Raw genomic sequence first — 15,193 nt, forward strand, 5'->3', positions numbered from 1 at the left:
TCAGGTGGTGAGATAAGCTGCACAATATAATTGACCTTTCAGTATATTGTTGCACACACACCATCTATTTAGCAAATGCCCTTGTTATCAACAGCAGCCTTTTAAACTCACCTGAGCTAACAGGTATGTGCGCTGGTTACTCTGCTGCGCTTAAAATTTCTTTTTTGGTTTGCTACAATGCCTTTTCTGAAACGTTGTCTCCTTCTGCTGGAACACTGACTTCTTTCATTTAATGCCTGCAGACTATAAAAGAGAACCCAACCCAAAAAGTTTGGTTGATTAGTCTGTGGCATTCTGTTAAACTGTTGCTTATGGCGGTCTCTGTGAGCTTCTCAGCGACATTCAGCCAGCCAGGTATCCTGCCTGCAGTAGATGGAATGTGGCAATGGAACGCTGGCTGCGCGTGTCATAATAGGCTCTGAGCCTTTATATACCTGTGCACAGCAGCAGCCACCTTCAGTCTGCTGCTGGACAGCCAGCAGCAGCAGCAGCAGGAGAGGTATGTAATCAGGAGCCCTCCTGCTAAGGGTAGACAGCTGCTCGTTCCACCCCACCCCCCGCCTTAATTGGTTCTCCTCCCTTCCAACGGTGTTGAGGCGGGTGGGAACAGCAGGGGGTGAAGGTGCTGTGTTTAAAGAGGTGGAGTTATGCAGATCTAAAACGCGTGGATTGCAGCAGCAGCAAGCCGAAAAGTGCAGGCATGTAAGGGATCTAGAGGTTGACAACATGTCTTCTTAACGGGAGTCCAGGAGCTCATCTCCACAAATGGACTTTTCAGGATCCTTGGGTGGCTCCGTAGTTTGAAACCAATTCTGGTTATCGCTTCTCGGCCTTTTGGCTAAGATCAAGTGTAGTATCTGTTCTTATCAGTTTAATATCTGATACGTCCCCTATCTGGGGACCATATATTAAATGGATTTTTAGAACAGGGAGATGGAAAAAGAGCTTGCTCTGTCCACTCCACGCATTGACCTGGTATTGCAGTATCTCCAGGACCAGTGCACCCCTTCTTTAATGCAGTTTCTAAAATCAGAAAGAATTGAATTCAATGTTTTTTGTTCATTTTGCTTGTTTGTCGGATTTTGGGATGGACTCTTTGGCTTTGCTTTTCTTCTCCTCATTGGATTTTTCATGTTCAAAGTTGCAGAAGCCAGATTACAAGCTCATTTTGGTTCAACTTCAGCAACTGTGCATTGCATTGCCATGTAATGTGATGCAATGCTATCTTTCTAGCTCTCCCTTTTTACTTCCTTTTGGATAAACAGACATATTAGGCAAGCATTTTGGAGCTTTCACCTAAATAACTTCAGGTGGTGAGATAAGCTGCACAATATAATTGACCTTTCAGTATATTGTTGCACACACACCATCTATTTAGCAAATGCCCTTGTTATCAACAGCAGCCTTTTAAACTCACCTGAGCTAACAGGTATGTGCGCTGGTTACTCTGCTGCGCTTAAAATTTCTTTTTTGGTTTGCTACAATGCCTTTTCTGAAACGTTGTCTCCTTCTGCTGGAACACTGACTTCTTTCATTTAATGCCTGCAGACTATAAAAGAGAACCCAACCCAAAAAGTTTGGTTGATTAGTCTGTGGCATTCTGTTAAACTGTTGCTTATGGCGGTCTCTGTGAGCTTCTCAGCGACATTCAGCCAGCCAGGTATCCTGCCTGCAGTAGATGGAATGTGGCAATGGAACGCTGGCTGCGCGTGTCATAATAGGCTCTGAGCCTTTATATACCTGTGCACAGCAGCAGCCACCTTCAGTCTGCTGCTGGACAGCCAGCAGCAGCAGCAGCAGGAGAGGTATGTAATCAGGAGCCCTCCTGCTAAGGGTAGACAGCTGCTCGTTCCACCCCACCCCCCGCCTTAATTGGTTCTGCTCCCTTCCAACGGTGTTGAGGCGGGTGGGAACAGCAGGGGGTGAAGGTGCTGTGTTTAAAGAGGTGGAGTTATGCAGATCTAAAACGCGTGGATTGCAGCAGCAGCAAGCCGAAAAGTGCAGGCATGTAAGGGATCTAGAGGTTGACAACATGTCTTCTTAACGGGAGTCCAGGAGCTCATCTCCACAAATGGACTTTTCAGGATCCTTGGGTGGCTCCGTAGTTTGAAACCAATTCTGGTTATCGCTTCTCGGCCTTTTGGCTAAGATCAAGTGTAGTATCTGTTCTTATCAGTTTAATATCTGATACGTCCCCTATCTGGGGACCATATATTAAATGGATTTTTAGAACAGGGAGATGGAAAAAGAGCTTGCTCTGTCCACTCCACGCATTGACCTGGTATTGCAGTATCTCCAGGACCAGTGCACCCCTTCTTTAATGCAGTTTCTAAAATCAGAAAGAATTGAATTCAATGTTTTTTGTTCATTTTGCTTGTTTGTCGGATTTTGGGATGGACTCTTTGGCTTTGCTTTTCTTCTCCTCATTGGATTTTTCATGTTCAAAGTTGCAGAAGCCAGATTACAAGCTCATTTTGGTTCAACTTCAGCAACTGTGCATTGCATTGCCATGTAATGTGATGCAATGCTATCTTTCTAGCTCTCCCTTTTTACTTCCTTTTGGATAAACAGACATATTAGGCAAGCATTTTGGAGCTTTCACCTAAATAACTACAGGTGGTGAGATAAGCTGCACAATATAATTGACCTTTCAGTATATTGTTGCACACACACCATCTATTTAGCAAATGCCCTTGTTATCAACAGCAGCCTTTTAAACTCACCTGAGCTAACAGGTATGTGCGCTGGTTACTCTGCTGCGCTTAAAATTTCTTTTTTGGTTTGCTACAATGCCTTTTCTGAAACGTTGTCTCCTTCTGCTGGAACACTGACTTCTTTCATTTAATGCCTGCAGACTATAAAAGAGAACCCAACCCAAAAAGTTTGGTTGATTAGTCTGTGGCATTCTGTTAAACTGTTGCTTATGGCGGTCTCTGTGAGCTTCTCAGCGACATTCAGCCAGCCAGGTATCCTGCCTGCAGTAGATGGAATGTGGCAATGGAACGCTGGCTGCGCGTGTCATAATAGGCTCTGAGCCTTTATATACCTGTGCACAGCAGCAGCCACCTTCAGTCTGCTGCTGGACAGCCAGCAGCAGCAGCAGCAGGAGAGGTATGTAATCAGGAGCCCTCCTGCTAAGGGTAGACAGCTGCTCGTTCCACCCCACCCCCCGCCTTAATTGGTTCTGCTCCCTTCCAACGGTGTTGAGGCGGGTGGGAACAGCAGGGGGTGAAGGTGCTGTGTTTAAAGAGGTGGAGTTATGCAGATCTAAAACGCGTGGATTGCAGCAGCAGCAAGCCGAAAAGTGCAGGCATGTAAGGGATCTAGAGGTTGACAACATGTCTTCTTAACGGGAGTCCAGGAGCTCATCTCCACAAATGGACTTTTCAGGATCCTTGGGTGGCTCCGTAGTTTGAAACCAATTCTGGTTATCGCTTCTCGGCCTTTTGGCTAAGATCAAGTGTAGTATCTTTTGAAAAGGCAGTTTTTTCCTTGGGCTGCCCTAGTAAATTGATGCATTTTACACACTGGTTTGGTGCACTTGTTAGTACGCCAGGTGGCTCATAGAGTTATCTGATGGAAAACATGGCCCTCCAGGATCGAAGTCACTAGGCTGGGTAAGTGTGAGGGCTTTGGAGCAATGTGCCCCAGGAGTAGGCGCCCTGGTGGGAGTTCAAGCTTACTGGGACTGGGAACCCCAGAAAGACTTGGCTTCGTAGCACGCCGCACCTTTGCCAATCATACTTTCTGAGCAACCCCCCCCTATTCCTGGCCTCCGGGCTAGGAAGGGGAATTCTTATAAACCCGGTCGGAGGTCCGGTCAGCTTTGGGCTGAGAAACCAACACAGGCTCCAGCTCCACTAGGGTGGCAGCCTAGATGGAAGCTGGGAGCACGAAAACGGCTCTTCTCCGGCTTCGGCTAGGGAGAGCATCGGAGATCCCTGACCCTCGCTGTGGCCTTCTGGCTCGGAGGGATGGGGATGGTTTATTGGGGACCCTCTCCTCCGGGAAGGGTCCACATGAATCCTCGCCTCGTGCGCTGTTTTGGTGTGACTTCGGTCACATTTTTCAGTGCCTTGGATGCAGCTTCAATCAAAAAATCTGTTCTTATCAGTTTAATATCTGATACGTCCCCTATCTGGGGACCATATATTAAATGGATTTTTAGAACAGGGAGATGGAAAAAGAGCTTGCTCTGTCCACTCCACGCATTGACCTGGTATTGCAGTATCTCCAGGACCGGTGCACCCCTTCTTTAATGCAGTTTCTAAAATCAGAAAGAATTGAATTCAATGTTTTTTGTTCATTTTGCTTGTTTGTCGGATTTTGGGATGGACTCTTTGGCTTTGCTTTTCTTCTCCTCATTGGATTTTTCATGTTCAAAGTTGCAGAAGCCAGATTACAAGCTCATTTTGGTTCAACTTCAGCAACTGTGCATTGCATTGCCATGTAATGTGATGCAATGCTATCTTTCTAGCTCTCCCTTTTTACTTCCTTTTGGATAAACAGACATATTAGGCAAGCATTTTGGAGCTTTCACCTAAATAACTACAGGTGGTGAGATAAGCTGCACAATATAATTGACCTTTCAGTATATTGTTGCACACACACCATCTATTTAGCAAATGCCCTTGTTATCAACAGCAGCCTTTTAAACTCACCTGAGCTAACAGGTATGTGCGCTGGTTACTCTGCTGCGCTTAAAATTTCTTTTTTGGTTTGCTACAATGCCTTTTCTGAAACGTTGTCTCCTTCTGCTGGAACACTGACTTCTTTCATTTAATGCCTGCAGACTATAAAAGAGAAGCCAACCCAAAAAGTTTGGTTGATTAGTCTGTGGCATTCTGTTAAACTGTTGCTTATGGCGGTCTCTGTGAGCTTCTCAGCGAAATTCAGCCAGCCAGGTATCCTGCCTGCAGTAGATGGAATGTGGCAATGGAACGCTGGCTGCGCGTGTCATAATAGGCTCTGAGCCTTTATATACCTGTGCACAACAGCAGCCACCTTCAGTCTGCTGCTGGACAGCCAGCAGCAGCAGCAGCAGGAGAGGTATGTAATCAGGAGCCCTCCTGCTAAGGGTAGACAGCTGCTCGTTCCACCCCACCCCCCGCCTTAATTGGTTCTCCTCCCTTCCAACGGTGTTGAGGCGGGTGGGAACAGCAGGGGGTGAAGGTGCTGTGTTTAAAGAGGTGGAGTTATGCAGATCTAAAACGCGTGGATTGCAGCAGCAGCAAGCCGAAAAGTGCAGGCATGTAAGGGATCTAGAGGTTGACAACATGTCTTCTTAACGGGAGTCCAGGAGCTCATCTCCACAAATGGACTTTTCAGGATCCTTGGGTGGCTCCGTAGTTTGAAACCAATTCTGGTTATCGCTTCTCGGCCTTTTGGCTAAGATCAAGTGTAGTATCTGTTCTTATCAGTTTAATATCTGATACGTCCCCTATCTGGGGACCATATATTAAATGGATTTTTAGAACAGGGAGATGGAAAAAGAGCTTGCTCTGTCCACTCCACGCATTGACCTGGTATTGCAGTATCTCCAGGACCGGTGCACCCCTTCTTTAATGCAGTTTCTAAAATCAGAAAGAATTGAATTCAATGTTTTTTGTTCATTTTGCTTGTTTGTCGGATTTTGGGATGGACTCTTTGGCTTTGCTTTTCTTCTCCTCATTGGATTTTTCATGTTCAAAGTTGCAGAAGCCAGATTACAAGCTCATTTTGGTTCAACTTCAGCAACTGTGCATTGCATTGCCATGTAATGTGATGCAATGCTATCTTTCTAGCTCTCCCTTTTTACTTCCTTTTGGATAAACAGACATATTAGGCAAGCATTTTGGAGCTTTCACCTAAATAACTACAGGTGGTGAGATAAGCTGCACAATATAATTGACCTTTCAGTATATTGTTGCACACACACCATCTATTTAGCAAATGCCCTTGTTATCAACAGCAGCCTTTTAAACTCACCTGAGCAAACAGGTATGTGCGCTGGTTACTCTGCTGCGCTTAAAATTTCTTTTTTGGTTTGCTACAATGCCTTTTCTGAAACGTTGTCTCCTTCTGCTGGAACACTGACTTCTTTCATTTAATGCCTGCAGACTATAAAAGAGAACCCAACCCAAAAAGTTTGGTTGATTAGTCTGTGGCATTCTGTTAAACTGTTGCTTATGGCGGTCTCTGTGAGCTTCTCAGCGACATTCAGCCAGCCAGGTATCCTGCCTGCAGTAGATGGAATGTGGCAATGGAACGCTGGCTGCGCGTGTAATAATAGGCTCTGAGCCTTTATATACCTGTGCACAGCAGCAGCCACCTTCAGTCTGCTGCTGGACAGCCAGCAGCAGCAGCAGCAGGAGAGGTATGTAATCAGGAGCCCTCCTGCTAAGGGTAGACAGCTGCTCGTTCCACCCCACCCCCCGCCTTAATTGGTTCTCCTCCCTTCCAACGGTGTTGAGGCGGGTGGGAACAGCAGGGGGTGAAGGTGCTGTGTTTAAAGAGGTGGAGTTATGCAGATCTAAAACGCGTGGATTGCAGCAGCAGCAAGCCGAAAAGTGCAGGCATGTAAGGGATCTAGAGGTTGACAACATGTCTTCTTAACGGGAGTCCAGGAGCTCATCTCCACAAATGGACTTTTCAGGATCCTTGGGTGGCTCCGTAGTTTGAAACCAATTCTGGTTATCGCTTCTCGGCCTTTTGGCTAAGATCAAGTGTAGTATCTGTTCTTATCAGTTTAATATCTGATACGTCCCCTATCTGGGGACCATATATTAAATGGATTTTAGAACAGGGAGATGGAAAAAGAGCTTGCTCTGTCCACTCCACGCATTGACCTGGTATTGCAGTATCTCCAGGACCGGTGCACCCCTTCTTTAATGCAGTTTCTAAAATCAGAAAGAATTGAATTCAATGTTTTTTGTTCATTTTGCTTGTTTGTCGGATTTTGGGATGGACTCTTTGGCTTTGCTTTTCTTCTCCTCATTGGATTTTTCATGTTCAAAGTTGCAGAAGCCAGATTACAAGCTCATTTTGGTTCAACTTCAGCAACTGTGCATTGCATTGCCATGTAATGTGATGCAATGCTATCTTTCTAGCTCTCCCTTTTTACTTCCTTTTGGATAAACAGACATATTAGGCAAGCATTTTGGAGCTTTCACCTAAATAACTACAGGTGGTGAGATAAGCTGCACAATATAATTGACCTTTCAGTATATTGTTGCACACACACCATCTATTTAGCAAATGCCCTTGTTATCAACAGCAGCCTTTTAAACTCACCTGAGCTAACAGGTATGTGCGCTGGTTACTCTGCTGCGCTTAAAATTTCTTTTTTGGTTTGCTACAATGCCTTTTCTGAAACGTTGTCTCCTTCTGCTGGAACACTGACTTCTTTCATTTAATGCCTGCAGACTATAAAAGAGAACCCAACCCAAAAAGTTTGGTTGATTAGTCTGTGGCATTCTGTTAAACTGTTGCTTATGGCGGTCTCTGTGAGCTTCTCAGCGACATTCAGCCAGCCAGGTATCCTGCCTGCAGTAGATGGAATGTGGCAATGGAACGCTGGCTGCGCGTGTCATAATAGGCTCTGAGCCTTTATATACCTGTGCGCAGCAGCAGCCACCTTCAGTCTGCTGCTGGACAGCCAGCAGCAGCAGCAGGAGAGGTATGTAATCAGGAGCCCTCCTGCTAAGGGTAGACAGCTGCTCGTTCCACCCCACCCCCCGCCTTAATTGGTTCTCCTCCCTTCCAACGGTGTTGAGGCGGGTGGGAACAGCAGGGGGTGAAGGTGCTGTGTTTAAAGAGGTGGAGTTATGCAGATCTAAAACGCGTGGATTGCAGCAGCAGCAAGCCGAAAAGTGCAGGCATGTAAGGGATCTAGAGGTTGACAACATGTCTTCTTAACGGGAGTCCAGGAGCTCATCTCCACAAATGGACTTTTCAGGATCCTTGGGTGGCTCCGTAGTTTGAAACCAATTCTGGTTATCGCTTCTCGGCCTTTTGGCTAAGATCAAGTGTAGTATCTGTTCTTATCAGTTTAATATCTGATACGTCCCCTATCTGGGGACCATATATTAAATGGATTTTTAGAACAGGGAGATGGAAAAAGAGCTTGCTCTGTCCACTCCACGCATTGACCTGGCATTGCAGTAACTCCAGGACCGGTGCACCCCTTCTTTAATGCAGTTTCTAAAATCAGAAAGAATTGAATTCAATGTTTTTTGTTCATTTTGCTTGTTTGTCGGATTTTGGGATGGACTCTTTGGCTTTGCTTTTCTTCTCCTCATTGGATTTTTCATGTTCAAAGTTGCAGAAGCCAGATTACAAGCTCATTTTGGTTCAACTTCAGCAACTGTGCATTGCATTGCCATGTAATGTGATGCAATGCTATCTTTCTAGCTCTCCCTTTTTACTTCCTTTTGGATAAACAGACATATTAGGCAAGCATTTTGGAGCTTTCACCTAAATAACTACAGGTGGTGAGATAAGCTGCACAATATAATTGACCTTTCAGTATATTGTTGCACACACACCATCTATTTAGCAAATGCCCTTGTTATCAACAGCAGCCTTTTAAACTCACCTGAGCAAACAGGTATGTGCGCTGGTTACTCTGCTGCGCTTAAAATTTCTTTTTTGGTTTGCTACAATGCCTTTTCTGAAACGTTGTCTCCTTCTGCTGGAACACTGACTTCTTTCATTTAATGCCTGCAGACTATAAAAGAGAACCCAACCCAAAAAGTTTGGTTGATTAGTCTGTGGCATTCTGTTAAACTGTTGCTTATGGCGGTCTCTGTGAGCTTCTCAGCGACATTCAGCCAGCCAGGTATCCTGCCTGCAGTAGATGGAATGTGGCAATGGAACGCTGGCTGCGCGTGTAATAATAGGCTCTGAGCCTTTATATACCTGTGCACAGCAGCAGCCACCTTCAGTCTGCTGCTGGACAGCCAGCAGCAGCAGCAGCAGGAGAGGTATGTAATCAGGAGCCCTCCTGCTAAGGGTAGACAGCTGCTCGTTCCACCCCACCCCCCGCCTTAATTGGTTCTCCTCCCTTCCAACGGTGTTGAGGCGGGTGGGAACAGCAGGGGGTGAAGGTGCTGTGTTTAAAGAGGTGGAGTTATGCAGATCTAAAACGCGTGGATTGCAGCAGCAGCAAGCCGAAAAGTGCAGGCATGTAAGGGATCTAGAGGTTGACAACATGTCTTCTTAACGGGAGTCCAGGAGCTCATCTCCACAAATGGACTTTTCAGGATCCTTGGGTGGCTCCGTAGTTTGAAACCAATTCTGGTTATCGCTTCTCGGCCTTTTGGCTAAGATCAAGTGTAGTATCTGTTCTTATCAGTTTAATATCTGATACGTCCCCTATCTGGGGACCATATATTAAATGGATTTTAGAACAGGGAGATGGAAAAAGAGCTTGCTCTGTCCACTCCACGCATTGACCTGGTATTGCAGTATCTCCAGGACCGGTGCACCCCTTCTTTAATGCAGTTTCTAAAATCAGAAAGAATTGAATTCAATGTTTTTTGTTCATTTTGCTTGTTTGTCGGATTTTGGGATGGACTCTTTGGCTTTGCTTTTCTTCTCCTCATTGGATTTTTCATGTTCAAAGTTGCAGAAGCCAGATTACAAGCTCATTTTGGTTCAACTTCAGCAACTGTGCATTGCATTGCCATGTAATGTGATGCAATGCTATCTTTCTAGCTCTCCCTTTTTACTTCCTTTTGGATAAACAGACATATTAGGCAAGCATTTTGGAGCTTTCACCTAAATAACTACAGGTGGTGAGATAAGCTGCACAATATAATTGACCTTTCAGTATATTGTTGCACACACACCATCTATTTAGCAAATGCCCTTGTTATCAACAGCAGCCTTTTAAACTCACCTGAGCTAACAGGTATGTGCGCTGGTTACTCTGCTGCGCTTAAAATTTCTTTTTTGGTTTGCTACAATGCCTTTTCTGAAACGTTGTCTCCTTCTGCTGGAACACTGACTTCTTTCATTTAATGCCTGCAGACTATAAAAGAGAACCCAACCCAAAAAGTTTGGTTGATTAGTCTGTGGCATTCTGTTAAACTGTTGCTTATGGCGGTCTCTGTGAGCTTCTCAGCGACATTCAGCCAGCCAGGTATCCTGCCTGCAGTAGATGGAATGTGGCAATGGAACGCTGGCTGCGCGTGTCATAATAGGCTCTGAGCCTTTATATACCTGTGCGCAGCAGCAGCCACCTTCAGTCTGCTGCTGGACAGCCAGCAGCAGCAGCAGGAGAGGTATGTAATCAGGAGCCCTCCTGCTAAGGGTAGACAGCTGCTCGTTCCACCCCACCCCCCGCCTTAATTGGTTCTCCTCCCTTCCAACGGTGTTGAGGCGGGTGGGAACAGCAGGGGGTGAAGGTGCTGTGTTTAAAGAGGTGGAGTTATGCAGATCTAAAACGCGTGGATTGCAGCAGCAGCAAGCCGAAAAGTGCAGGCATGTAAGGGATCTAGAGGTTGACAACATGTCTTCTTAACGGGAGTCCAGGAGCTCATCTCCACAAATGGACTTTTCAGGATCCTTGGGTGGCTCCGTAGTTTGAAACCAATTCTGGTTATCGCTTCTCGGCCTTTTGGCTAAGATCAAGTGTAGTATCTGTTCTTATCAGTTTAATATCTGATACGTCCCCTATCTGGGGACCATATATTAAATGGATTTTTAGAACAGGGAGATGGAAAAAGAGCTTGCTCTGTCCACTCCACGCATTGACCTGGCATTGCAGTAACTCCAGGACCGGTGCACCCCTTCTTTAATGCAGTTTCTAAAATCAGAAAGAATTGAATTCAATGTTTTTTGTTCATTTTGCTTGTTTGTCGGATTTTGGGATGGACTCTTTGGCTTTGCTTTTCTTCTCCTCATTGGATTTTTCATGTTCAAAGTTGCAGAAGCCAGATTACAAGCTCATTTTGGTTCATCTTCAGCAACTGTGCATTGCATTGCCATGTAATGTGATGCAATGCTATCTTTCTAGCTCTCCCTTTTTACTTCCTTTTGGATAAACAGACATATTAGGCAAGCATTTTGGAGCTTTCACCTAAATAACTACAGGTGGTGAGATAAGCTGCACAATATAATTGACCTTTCAGTATATTGTTGCACACACACCATCTATTTAGCAAATGCCCTTGTTATCAACAGCAGCCTTTTAAACTCACCTGAGCTAACAGGTATGTGCGCTGGTTACTCTGCTGCGCTTAAAATTTCTTTTTTGGTTTGCTACAATGCCTTTTCTGAAACGTTGTCTCCTTCTGCTGGAACACTGACTTCTTTCATTTAATGCCTGCAGACTATAAAAGAGAACCCAACCCAAAAAGTTTGGTTGATTAGTCTGTGGCATTCTGTTAAACTGTTGCTTATGGCGGTCTCTGTGAGCTTCTCAGCGACATTCAGCCAGCCAGGTATCCTGCCTGCAGTAGATGGAATGTGGCAATGGAACGCTGGCTGCGCGTGTCATAATAGGCTCTGAGCCTTTATATACCTGTGCACAGCAGCAGCCACCTTCAGTCTGCTGCTGGACAGCCAGCAGCAGCAGCAGCAGGAGAGGTATGTAATCAGGAGCCCTCCTGCTAAGGGTAGACAGCTGCTCGTTCCACCCCACCCCCCGCCTTAATTGGTTCTCCTCCCTTCCAACGGTGTTGAGGCGGGTGGGAACAGCAGGGGGTGAAGGTGCTGTGTTTAAAGAGGTGGAGTTATGCAGATCTAAAACGCGTGGATTGCAGCAGCAGCAAGCCGAAAAGTGCAGGCATGTAAGGGATCTAGAGGTTGACAACATGTCTTCTTAACGGGAGTCCAGGAGCTCATCTCCACAAATGGACTTTTCAGGATCCTTGGGTGGCTCCGTAGTTTGAAACCAATTCTGGTTATCGCTTCTCGGCCTTTTGGCTAAGATCAAGTGTAGTATCTGTTCTTATCAGTTTAATATCTGATACGTCCCCTATCTGGGGACCATATATTAAATGGATTTTTAGAACAGGGAGATGGAAAAAGAGCTTGCTCTGTCCACTCCACGCATTGACCTGGTATTGCAGTATCTCCAGGACCGGTGCACCCCTTCTTTAATGCAGTTTCTAAAATCAGAAAGAATTGAATTCAATGTTTTATGTTCATTTTGCTTGTTTGTCGGATTTTGGGATGGACTCTTTGGCTTTGCTTTTCTTCTCCTCATTGGATTTTTCATGTTCAAAGTTGCAGAAGCCAGATTACAAGCTCATTTTGGTTCAACTTCAGCAACTGTGCATTGCATTGCCATGTAATGTGATGCAATGCTATCTTTCTAGCTCTCCCTTTTTACTTCCTTTTGGATAAACAGACATATTAGGCAAGCATTTTGGAGCTTTCACCTAAATAACTACAGGTGGTGAGATAAGCTGCACAATATAATTGACCTTTCAGTATATTGTTGCACACACACCATCTATTTAGCAAATGCCCTTGTTATCAACAGCAGCCTTTTAAACTCACCTGAGCTAACAGGTATGTGCGCTGGTTACTCTGCTGCGCTTAAAATTTCTTTTTTGGTTTGCTACAATGCCTTTTCTGAAACGTTGTCTCCTTCTGCTGGAACACTGACTTCTTTCATTTAATGCCTGCAGACTATAAAAGAGAACCCAACCCAAAAAGTTTGGTTGATTAGTCTGTTGCATTCTGTTAAACTGTTGCTTATGGCGGTCTCTGTGAGCTTCTCAGCGACATTCAGCCAGCCAGGTATCCTGCCTGCAGTAGATGGAATGTGGCAATGGAACGCTGGCTGCGCGTGTCATAATAGGCTCTGAGCCTTTATATACCTGTGCACAGCAGCAGCCACCTTCAGTCTGCTGCTGGACAGCCAGCAGCAGCAGCAGGAGAGGTATGTAATCAGGAGCCCTCCTGCTAAGGGTAGACAGCTGCTCGTTCCACCCCACCCCCCGCCTTAATTGGTTCTCCTCCCTTCCAACGGTGTTGAGGCGGGTGGGAACAGCAGGGGGTGAAGGTGCTGTGTTTAAAGAGGTGGAGTTATGCAGATCTAAAACGCGTGGATTGCAGCAGCAGCAAGCCGAAAAGTGCAGGCATGTAAGGGATCTAGAGGTTGACAACATGTCTTCTTAACGGGAGTCCAGGAGCTCATCTCCACAAATGGACTTTTCAGGATCCTTGGGTGGCTCCGTAGTTTGAAACCAATTCTGGTTATTGCTTCTCGGCCTTTTGGCTACGATCACGTGCTTTATTGCAGGAGATTGTGGTTGAAGGGCACTCGGGTACCCCTCTCCTTGGCCTGGCAGGATCGTCCACTTTGGTGGACTTAACCTGCTTGCTGCTATTAGGGAGAGGGCTTAGTCCCAGGGTAACGAGTTGCGATCCCCCAGCTTCCAGGTGTTTTTCGCTGCAAGAACACTGGGAGCGCAGATTGCAAGCGGCTGCAATTTGCAACCTTGTTGCGTTTTTCCATGGAGGTTGACCCTAACCTCGTGCCTCTTTATGCGAGGCTAAAAAACTCTATCCGAGTTCACTTCACGGCGGGTGGCTCGGATATGAGGAAATTAGGGTATGTAGTCCAGGACGTGCTCAGGAACCTTCTTGGTGTACAAAGGAATGAAATTCTCTCCATCCAGGATTATCCCAGAAGAGGTGACTATGACATCACATTCACTGGAGAAGGTATTTTTAGAGATGTACTAGAAAATTTAAAAAAAGTTGAAAATAGTCCTGTTTTGAAAGGGATACAAATTGTTGAGCACGTCCTGGATGAGGTAAGACTGGTTATTGTAAAAATATTTTCGCCCTTTGTTTCTGCTCCAGAAGTAATGTCATTTCTAGCAATTTATTTTAAAAGTGTTAAATGTATTGGGAAGATATTAAACGAATATAACATATGGACATCTAAGTGGAAATTCCTTGTGAAGTGTACAAGAGATCCAAATACACCAGGTGGTATACGGCTCCCCCCTGCCCGTTTCAAAATTGGGCAAACAAATGGGGATTTCTTCTTTTCTGGGATGCCAGTATATTGCAGAAATTGTGGGCGCTATGGTCATTCAAAAGAAAACTGTCATGTATCATGTAGAAATTGTGCTAGTGAAGAACATGAGACAAAAGAATGCCCTAAGGAAAAGAAATGCAGTTTTTGCCAGACTCCAGGTCACTTTTATTTTTCTTGCCCTCACAGATTTCGGGAAGATGAGCAAAAGGGGAAGTCCAAGACGTCCGACCAAGGACCAAAAGATCAGACCACCCCTCAGGAGGAGGAACAACAACCTGGAGCCTCTGGAGACAATAAGGGCGTACCAAATAGTGAAGTGTCTCCAGAGTCTATGACAGGTAAAATACCAAATCCCAAAACCTGGCTGCAGGACCTGCGGGAGTCCAAAAGGAGGGCTGAGAAGGAGCAGAAGGGCACTACTGGTAAGGTCAAAAGGGACCGACAAAAGGCCGACACAGAAGCCCATGCCCAGTCTGGGTCTCCTAGTGCTGAGGGCGCTGAGTGGATAAAGGTGGGTCCTAAGAAAAAGAAAAAGGGTGGTTCGGAGGAGGCAGCAGGAGGTGAACAGATGGACACTTCTCCAGAAGGGGACGTGGACGCTGGACCCTCAGGGGTTTCGGTCTCCGCTGCTACAGGTGGGGACCGGGATCTTGCTGCCTCTGAAGAGTCAGAGGCTCTGCCTTGTGCGCAACCTCCTCCTATAGGACGACCTTCTACAGGTCAAACAGGGGCGGCGGAACCCCTCGGGGACCCACCTGATGAGGAACTGCATGGCCAGCCAATGGAGACCCAGCGGGTTCTGCCAGCCAGCCCTCCGAGCTATGCCAGTGTAGCGTCGGGTTTATATAAATGTGGTAATCTTTCCTCCTCCACGGAGACTCTCGTGACGATACTATCAGATGAGGAGGGAGGCGCAAGCCCAGTGGTCTGATCAGGTTCATCGGACAGGTAAATCCGTTGCTCTTAGTTACCTAAGTAAAATTTCTACATTTTCTAATGATGGCTGAACTCAAAGGTATTTCCCTCAACGTGAGAGGCATAAAATCTAACACGAGAAGAACTGCTCTTTTTAATTTTTTTACATGTTTTACTGCATCTGTATTTTTTCTGCAAGAATGTAATATCCCACATGAAATGTCATATCAAAAATATAAAGATGAGTGGAAGTGTGGGCCATCTGTCTGGTCCGGATCGAATGCTGCAGGATCA

General features: G+C 45.8%; 9 non-coding genes and 1 pseudogene across 9 annotated transcripts; all 10 read left to right on the top strand.

Moving 5' to 3' along the window:
- The first annotated feature begins 818 nt into the window (after positions 1-818).
- On the top strand, positions 819-1,009 carry LOC141150920 (U2 spliceosomal RNA). The gene has a single exon (XR_012246953.1). It is a non-coding gene; the product is annotated as a U2 spliceosomal RNA (small nuclear RNA).
- Positions 1,010-2,124: 1,115 nt separating this feature from the next.
- Positions 2,125-2,315, top strand: LOC141151036 (U2 spliceosomal RNA). Its single transcript, XR_012246972.1, has one exon. It is a non-coding gene; the product is annotated as a U2 spliceosomal RNA (small nuclear RNA).
- Positions 2,316-3,430: 1,115 nt separating this feature from the next.
- Positions 3,431-3,546, top strand: LOC141151068 (U2 spliceosomal RNA; annotated as a pseudogene).
- A 525-nt stretch (positions 3,547-4,071) lies between these two features.
- LOC141150195 (U2 spliceosomal RNA) lies at positions 4,072-4,253 on the top strand. Its single transcript, XR_012246460.1, has one exon. It is a non-coding gene; the product is annotated as a U2 spliceosomal RNA (small nuclear RNA).
- A 1,115-nt stretch (positions 4,254-5,368) lies between these two features.
- On the top strand, positions 5,369-5,559 carry LOC141149187 (U2 spliceosomal RNA). Its single transcript, XR_012245494.1, has one exon. It is a non-coding gene; the product is annotated as a U2 spliceosomal RNA (small nuclear RNA).
- Positions 5,560-6,674: 1,115 nt separating this feature from the next.
- LOC141150056 (U2 spliceosomal RNA) lies at positions 6,675-6,864 on the top strand. Its single transcript, XR_012246327.1, has one exon. It is a non-coding gene; the product is annotated as a U2 spliceosomal RNA (small nuclear RNA).
- A 1,112-nt stretch (positions 6,865-7,976) lies between these two features.
- On the top strand, positions 7,977-8,167 carry LOC141149658 (U2 spliceosomal RNA). Its single transcript, XR_012245950.1, has one exon. It is a non-coding gene; the product is annotated as a U2 spliceosomal RNA (small nuclear RNA).
- A 1,115-nt stretch (positions 8,168-9,282) lies between these two features.
- LOC141150057 (U2 spliceosomal RNA) lies at positions 9,283-9,472 on the top strand. The gene has a single exon (XR_012246328.1). It is a non-coding gene; the product is annotated as a U2 spliceosomal RNA (small nuclear RNA).
- A 1,112-nt stretch (positions 9,473-10,584) lies between these two features.
- Positions 10,585-10,775, top strand: LOC141149659 (U2 spliceosomal RNA). The gene has a single exon (XR_012245951.1). It is a non-coding gene; the product is annotated as a U2 spliceosomal RNA (small nuclear RNA).
- A 1,115-nt stretch (positions 10,776-11,890) lies between these two features.
- Positions 11,891-12,081, top strand: LOC141149188 (U2 spliceosomal RNA). The gene has a single exon (XR_012245495.1). It is a non-coding gene; the product is annotated as a U2 spliceosomal RNA (small nuclear RNA).
- The last annotated feature ends 3,112 nt before the right edge of the window (positions 12,082-15,193 follow it).

This window comes from Phyllobates terribilis, unplaced genomic scaffold (assembly GCF_046119375.1).
Source record: "Phyllobates terribilis strain yellow unplaced genomic scaffold, ASM4611937v1 Scaffold_5__5_contigs__length_657084704, whole genome shotgun sequence".
NCBI classification, from domain to species: Eukaryota; Metazoa; Chordata; class Amphibia; order Anura; family Dendrobatidae; genus Phyllobates; species Phyllobates terribilis.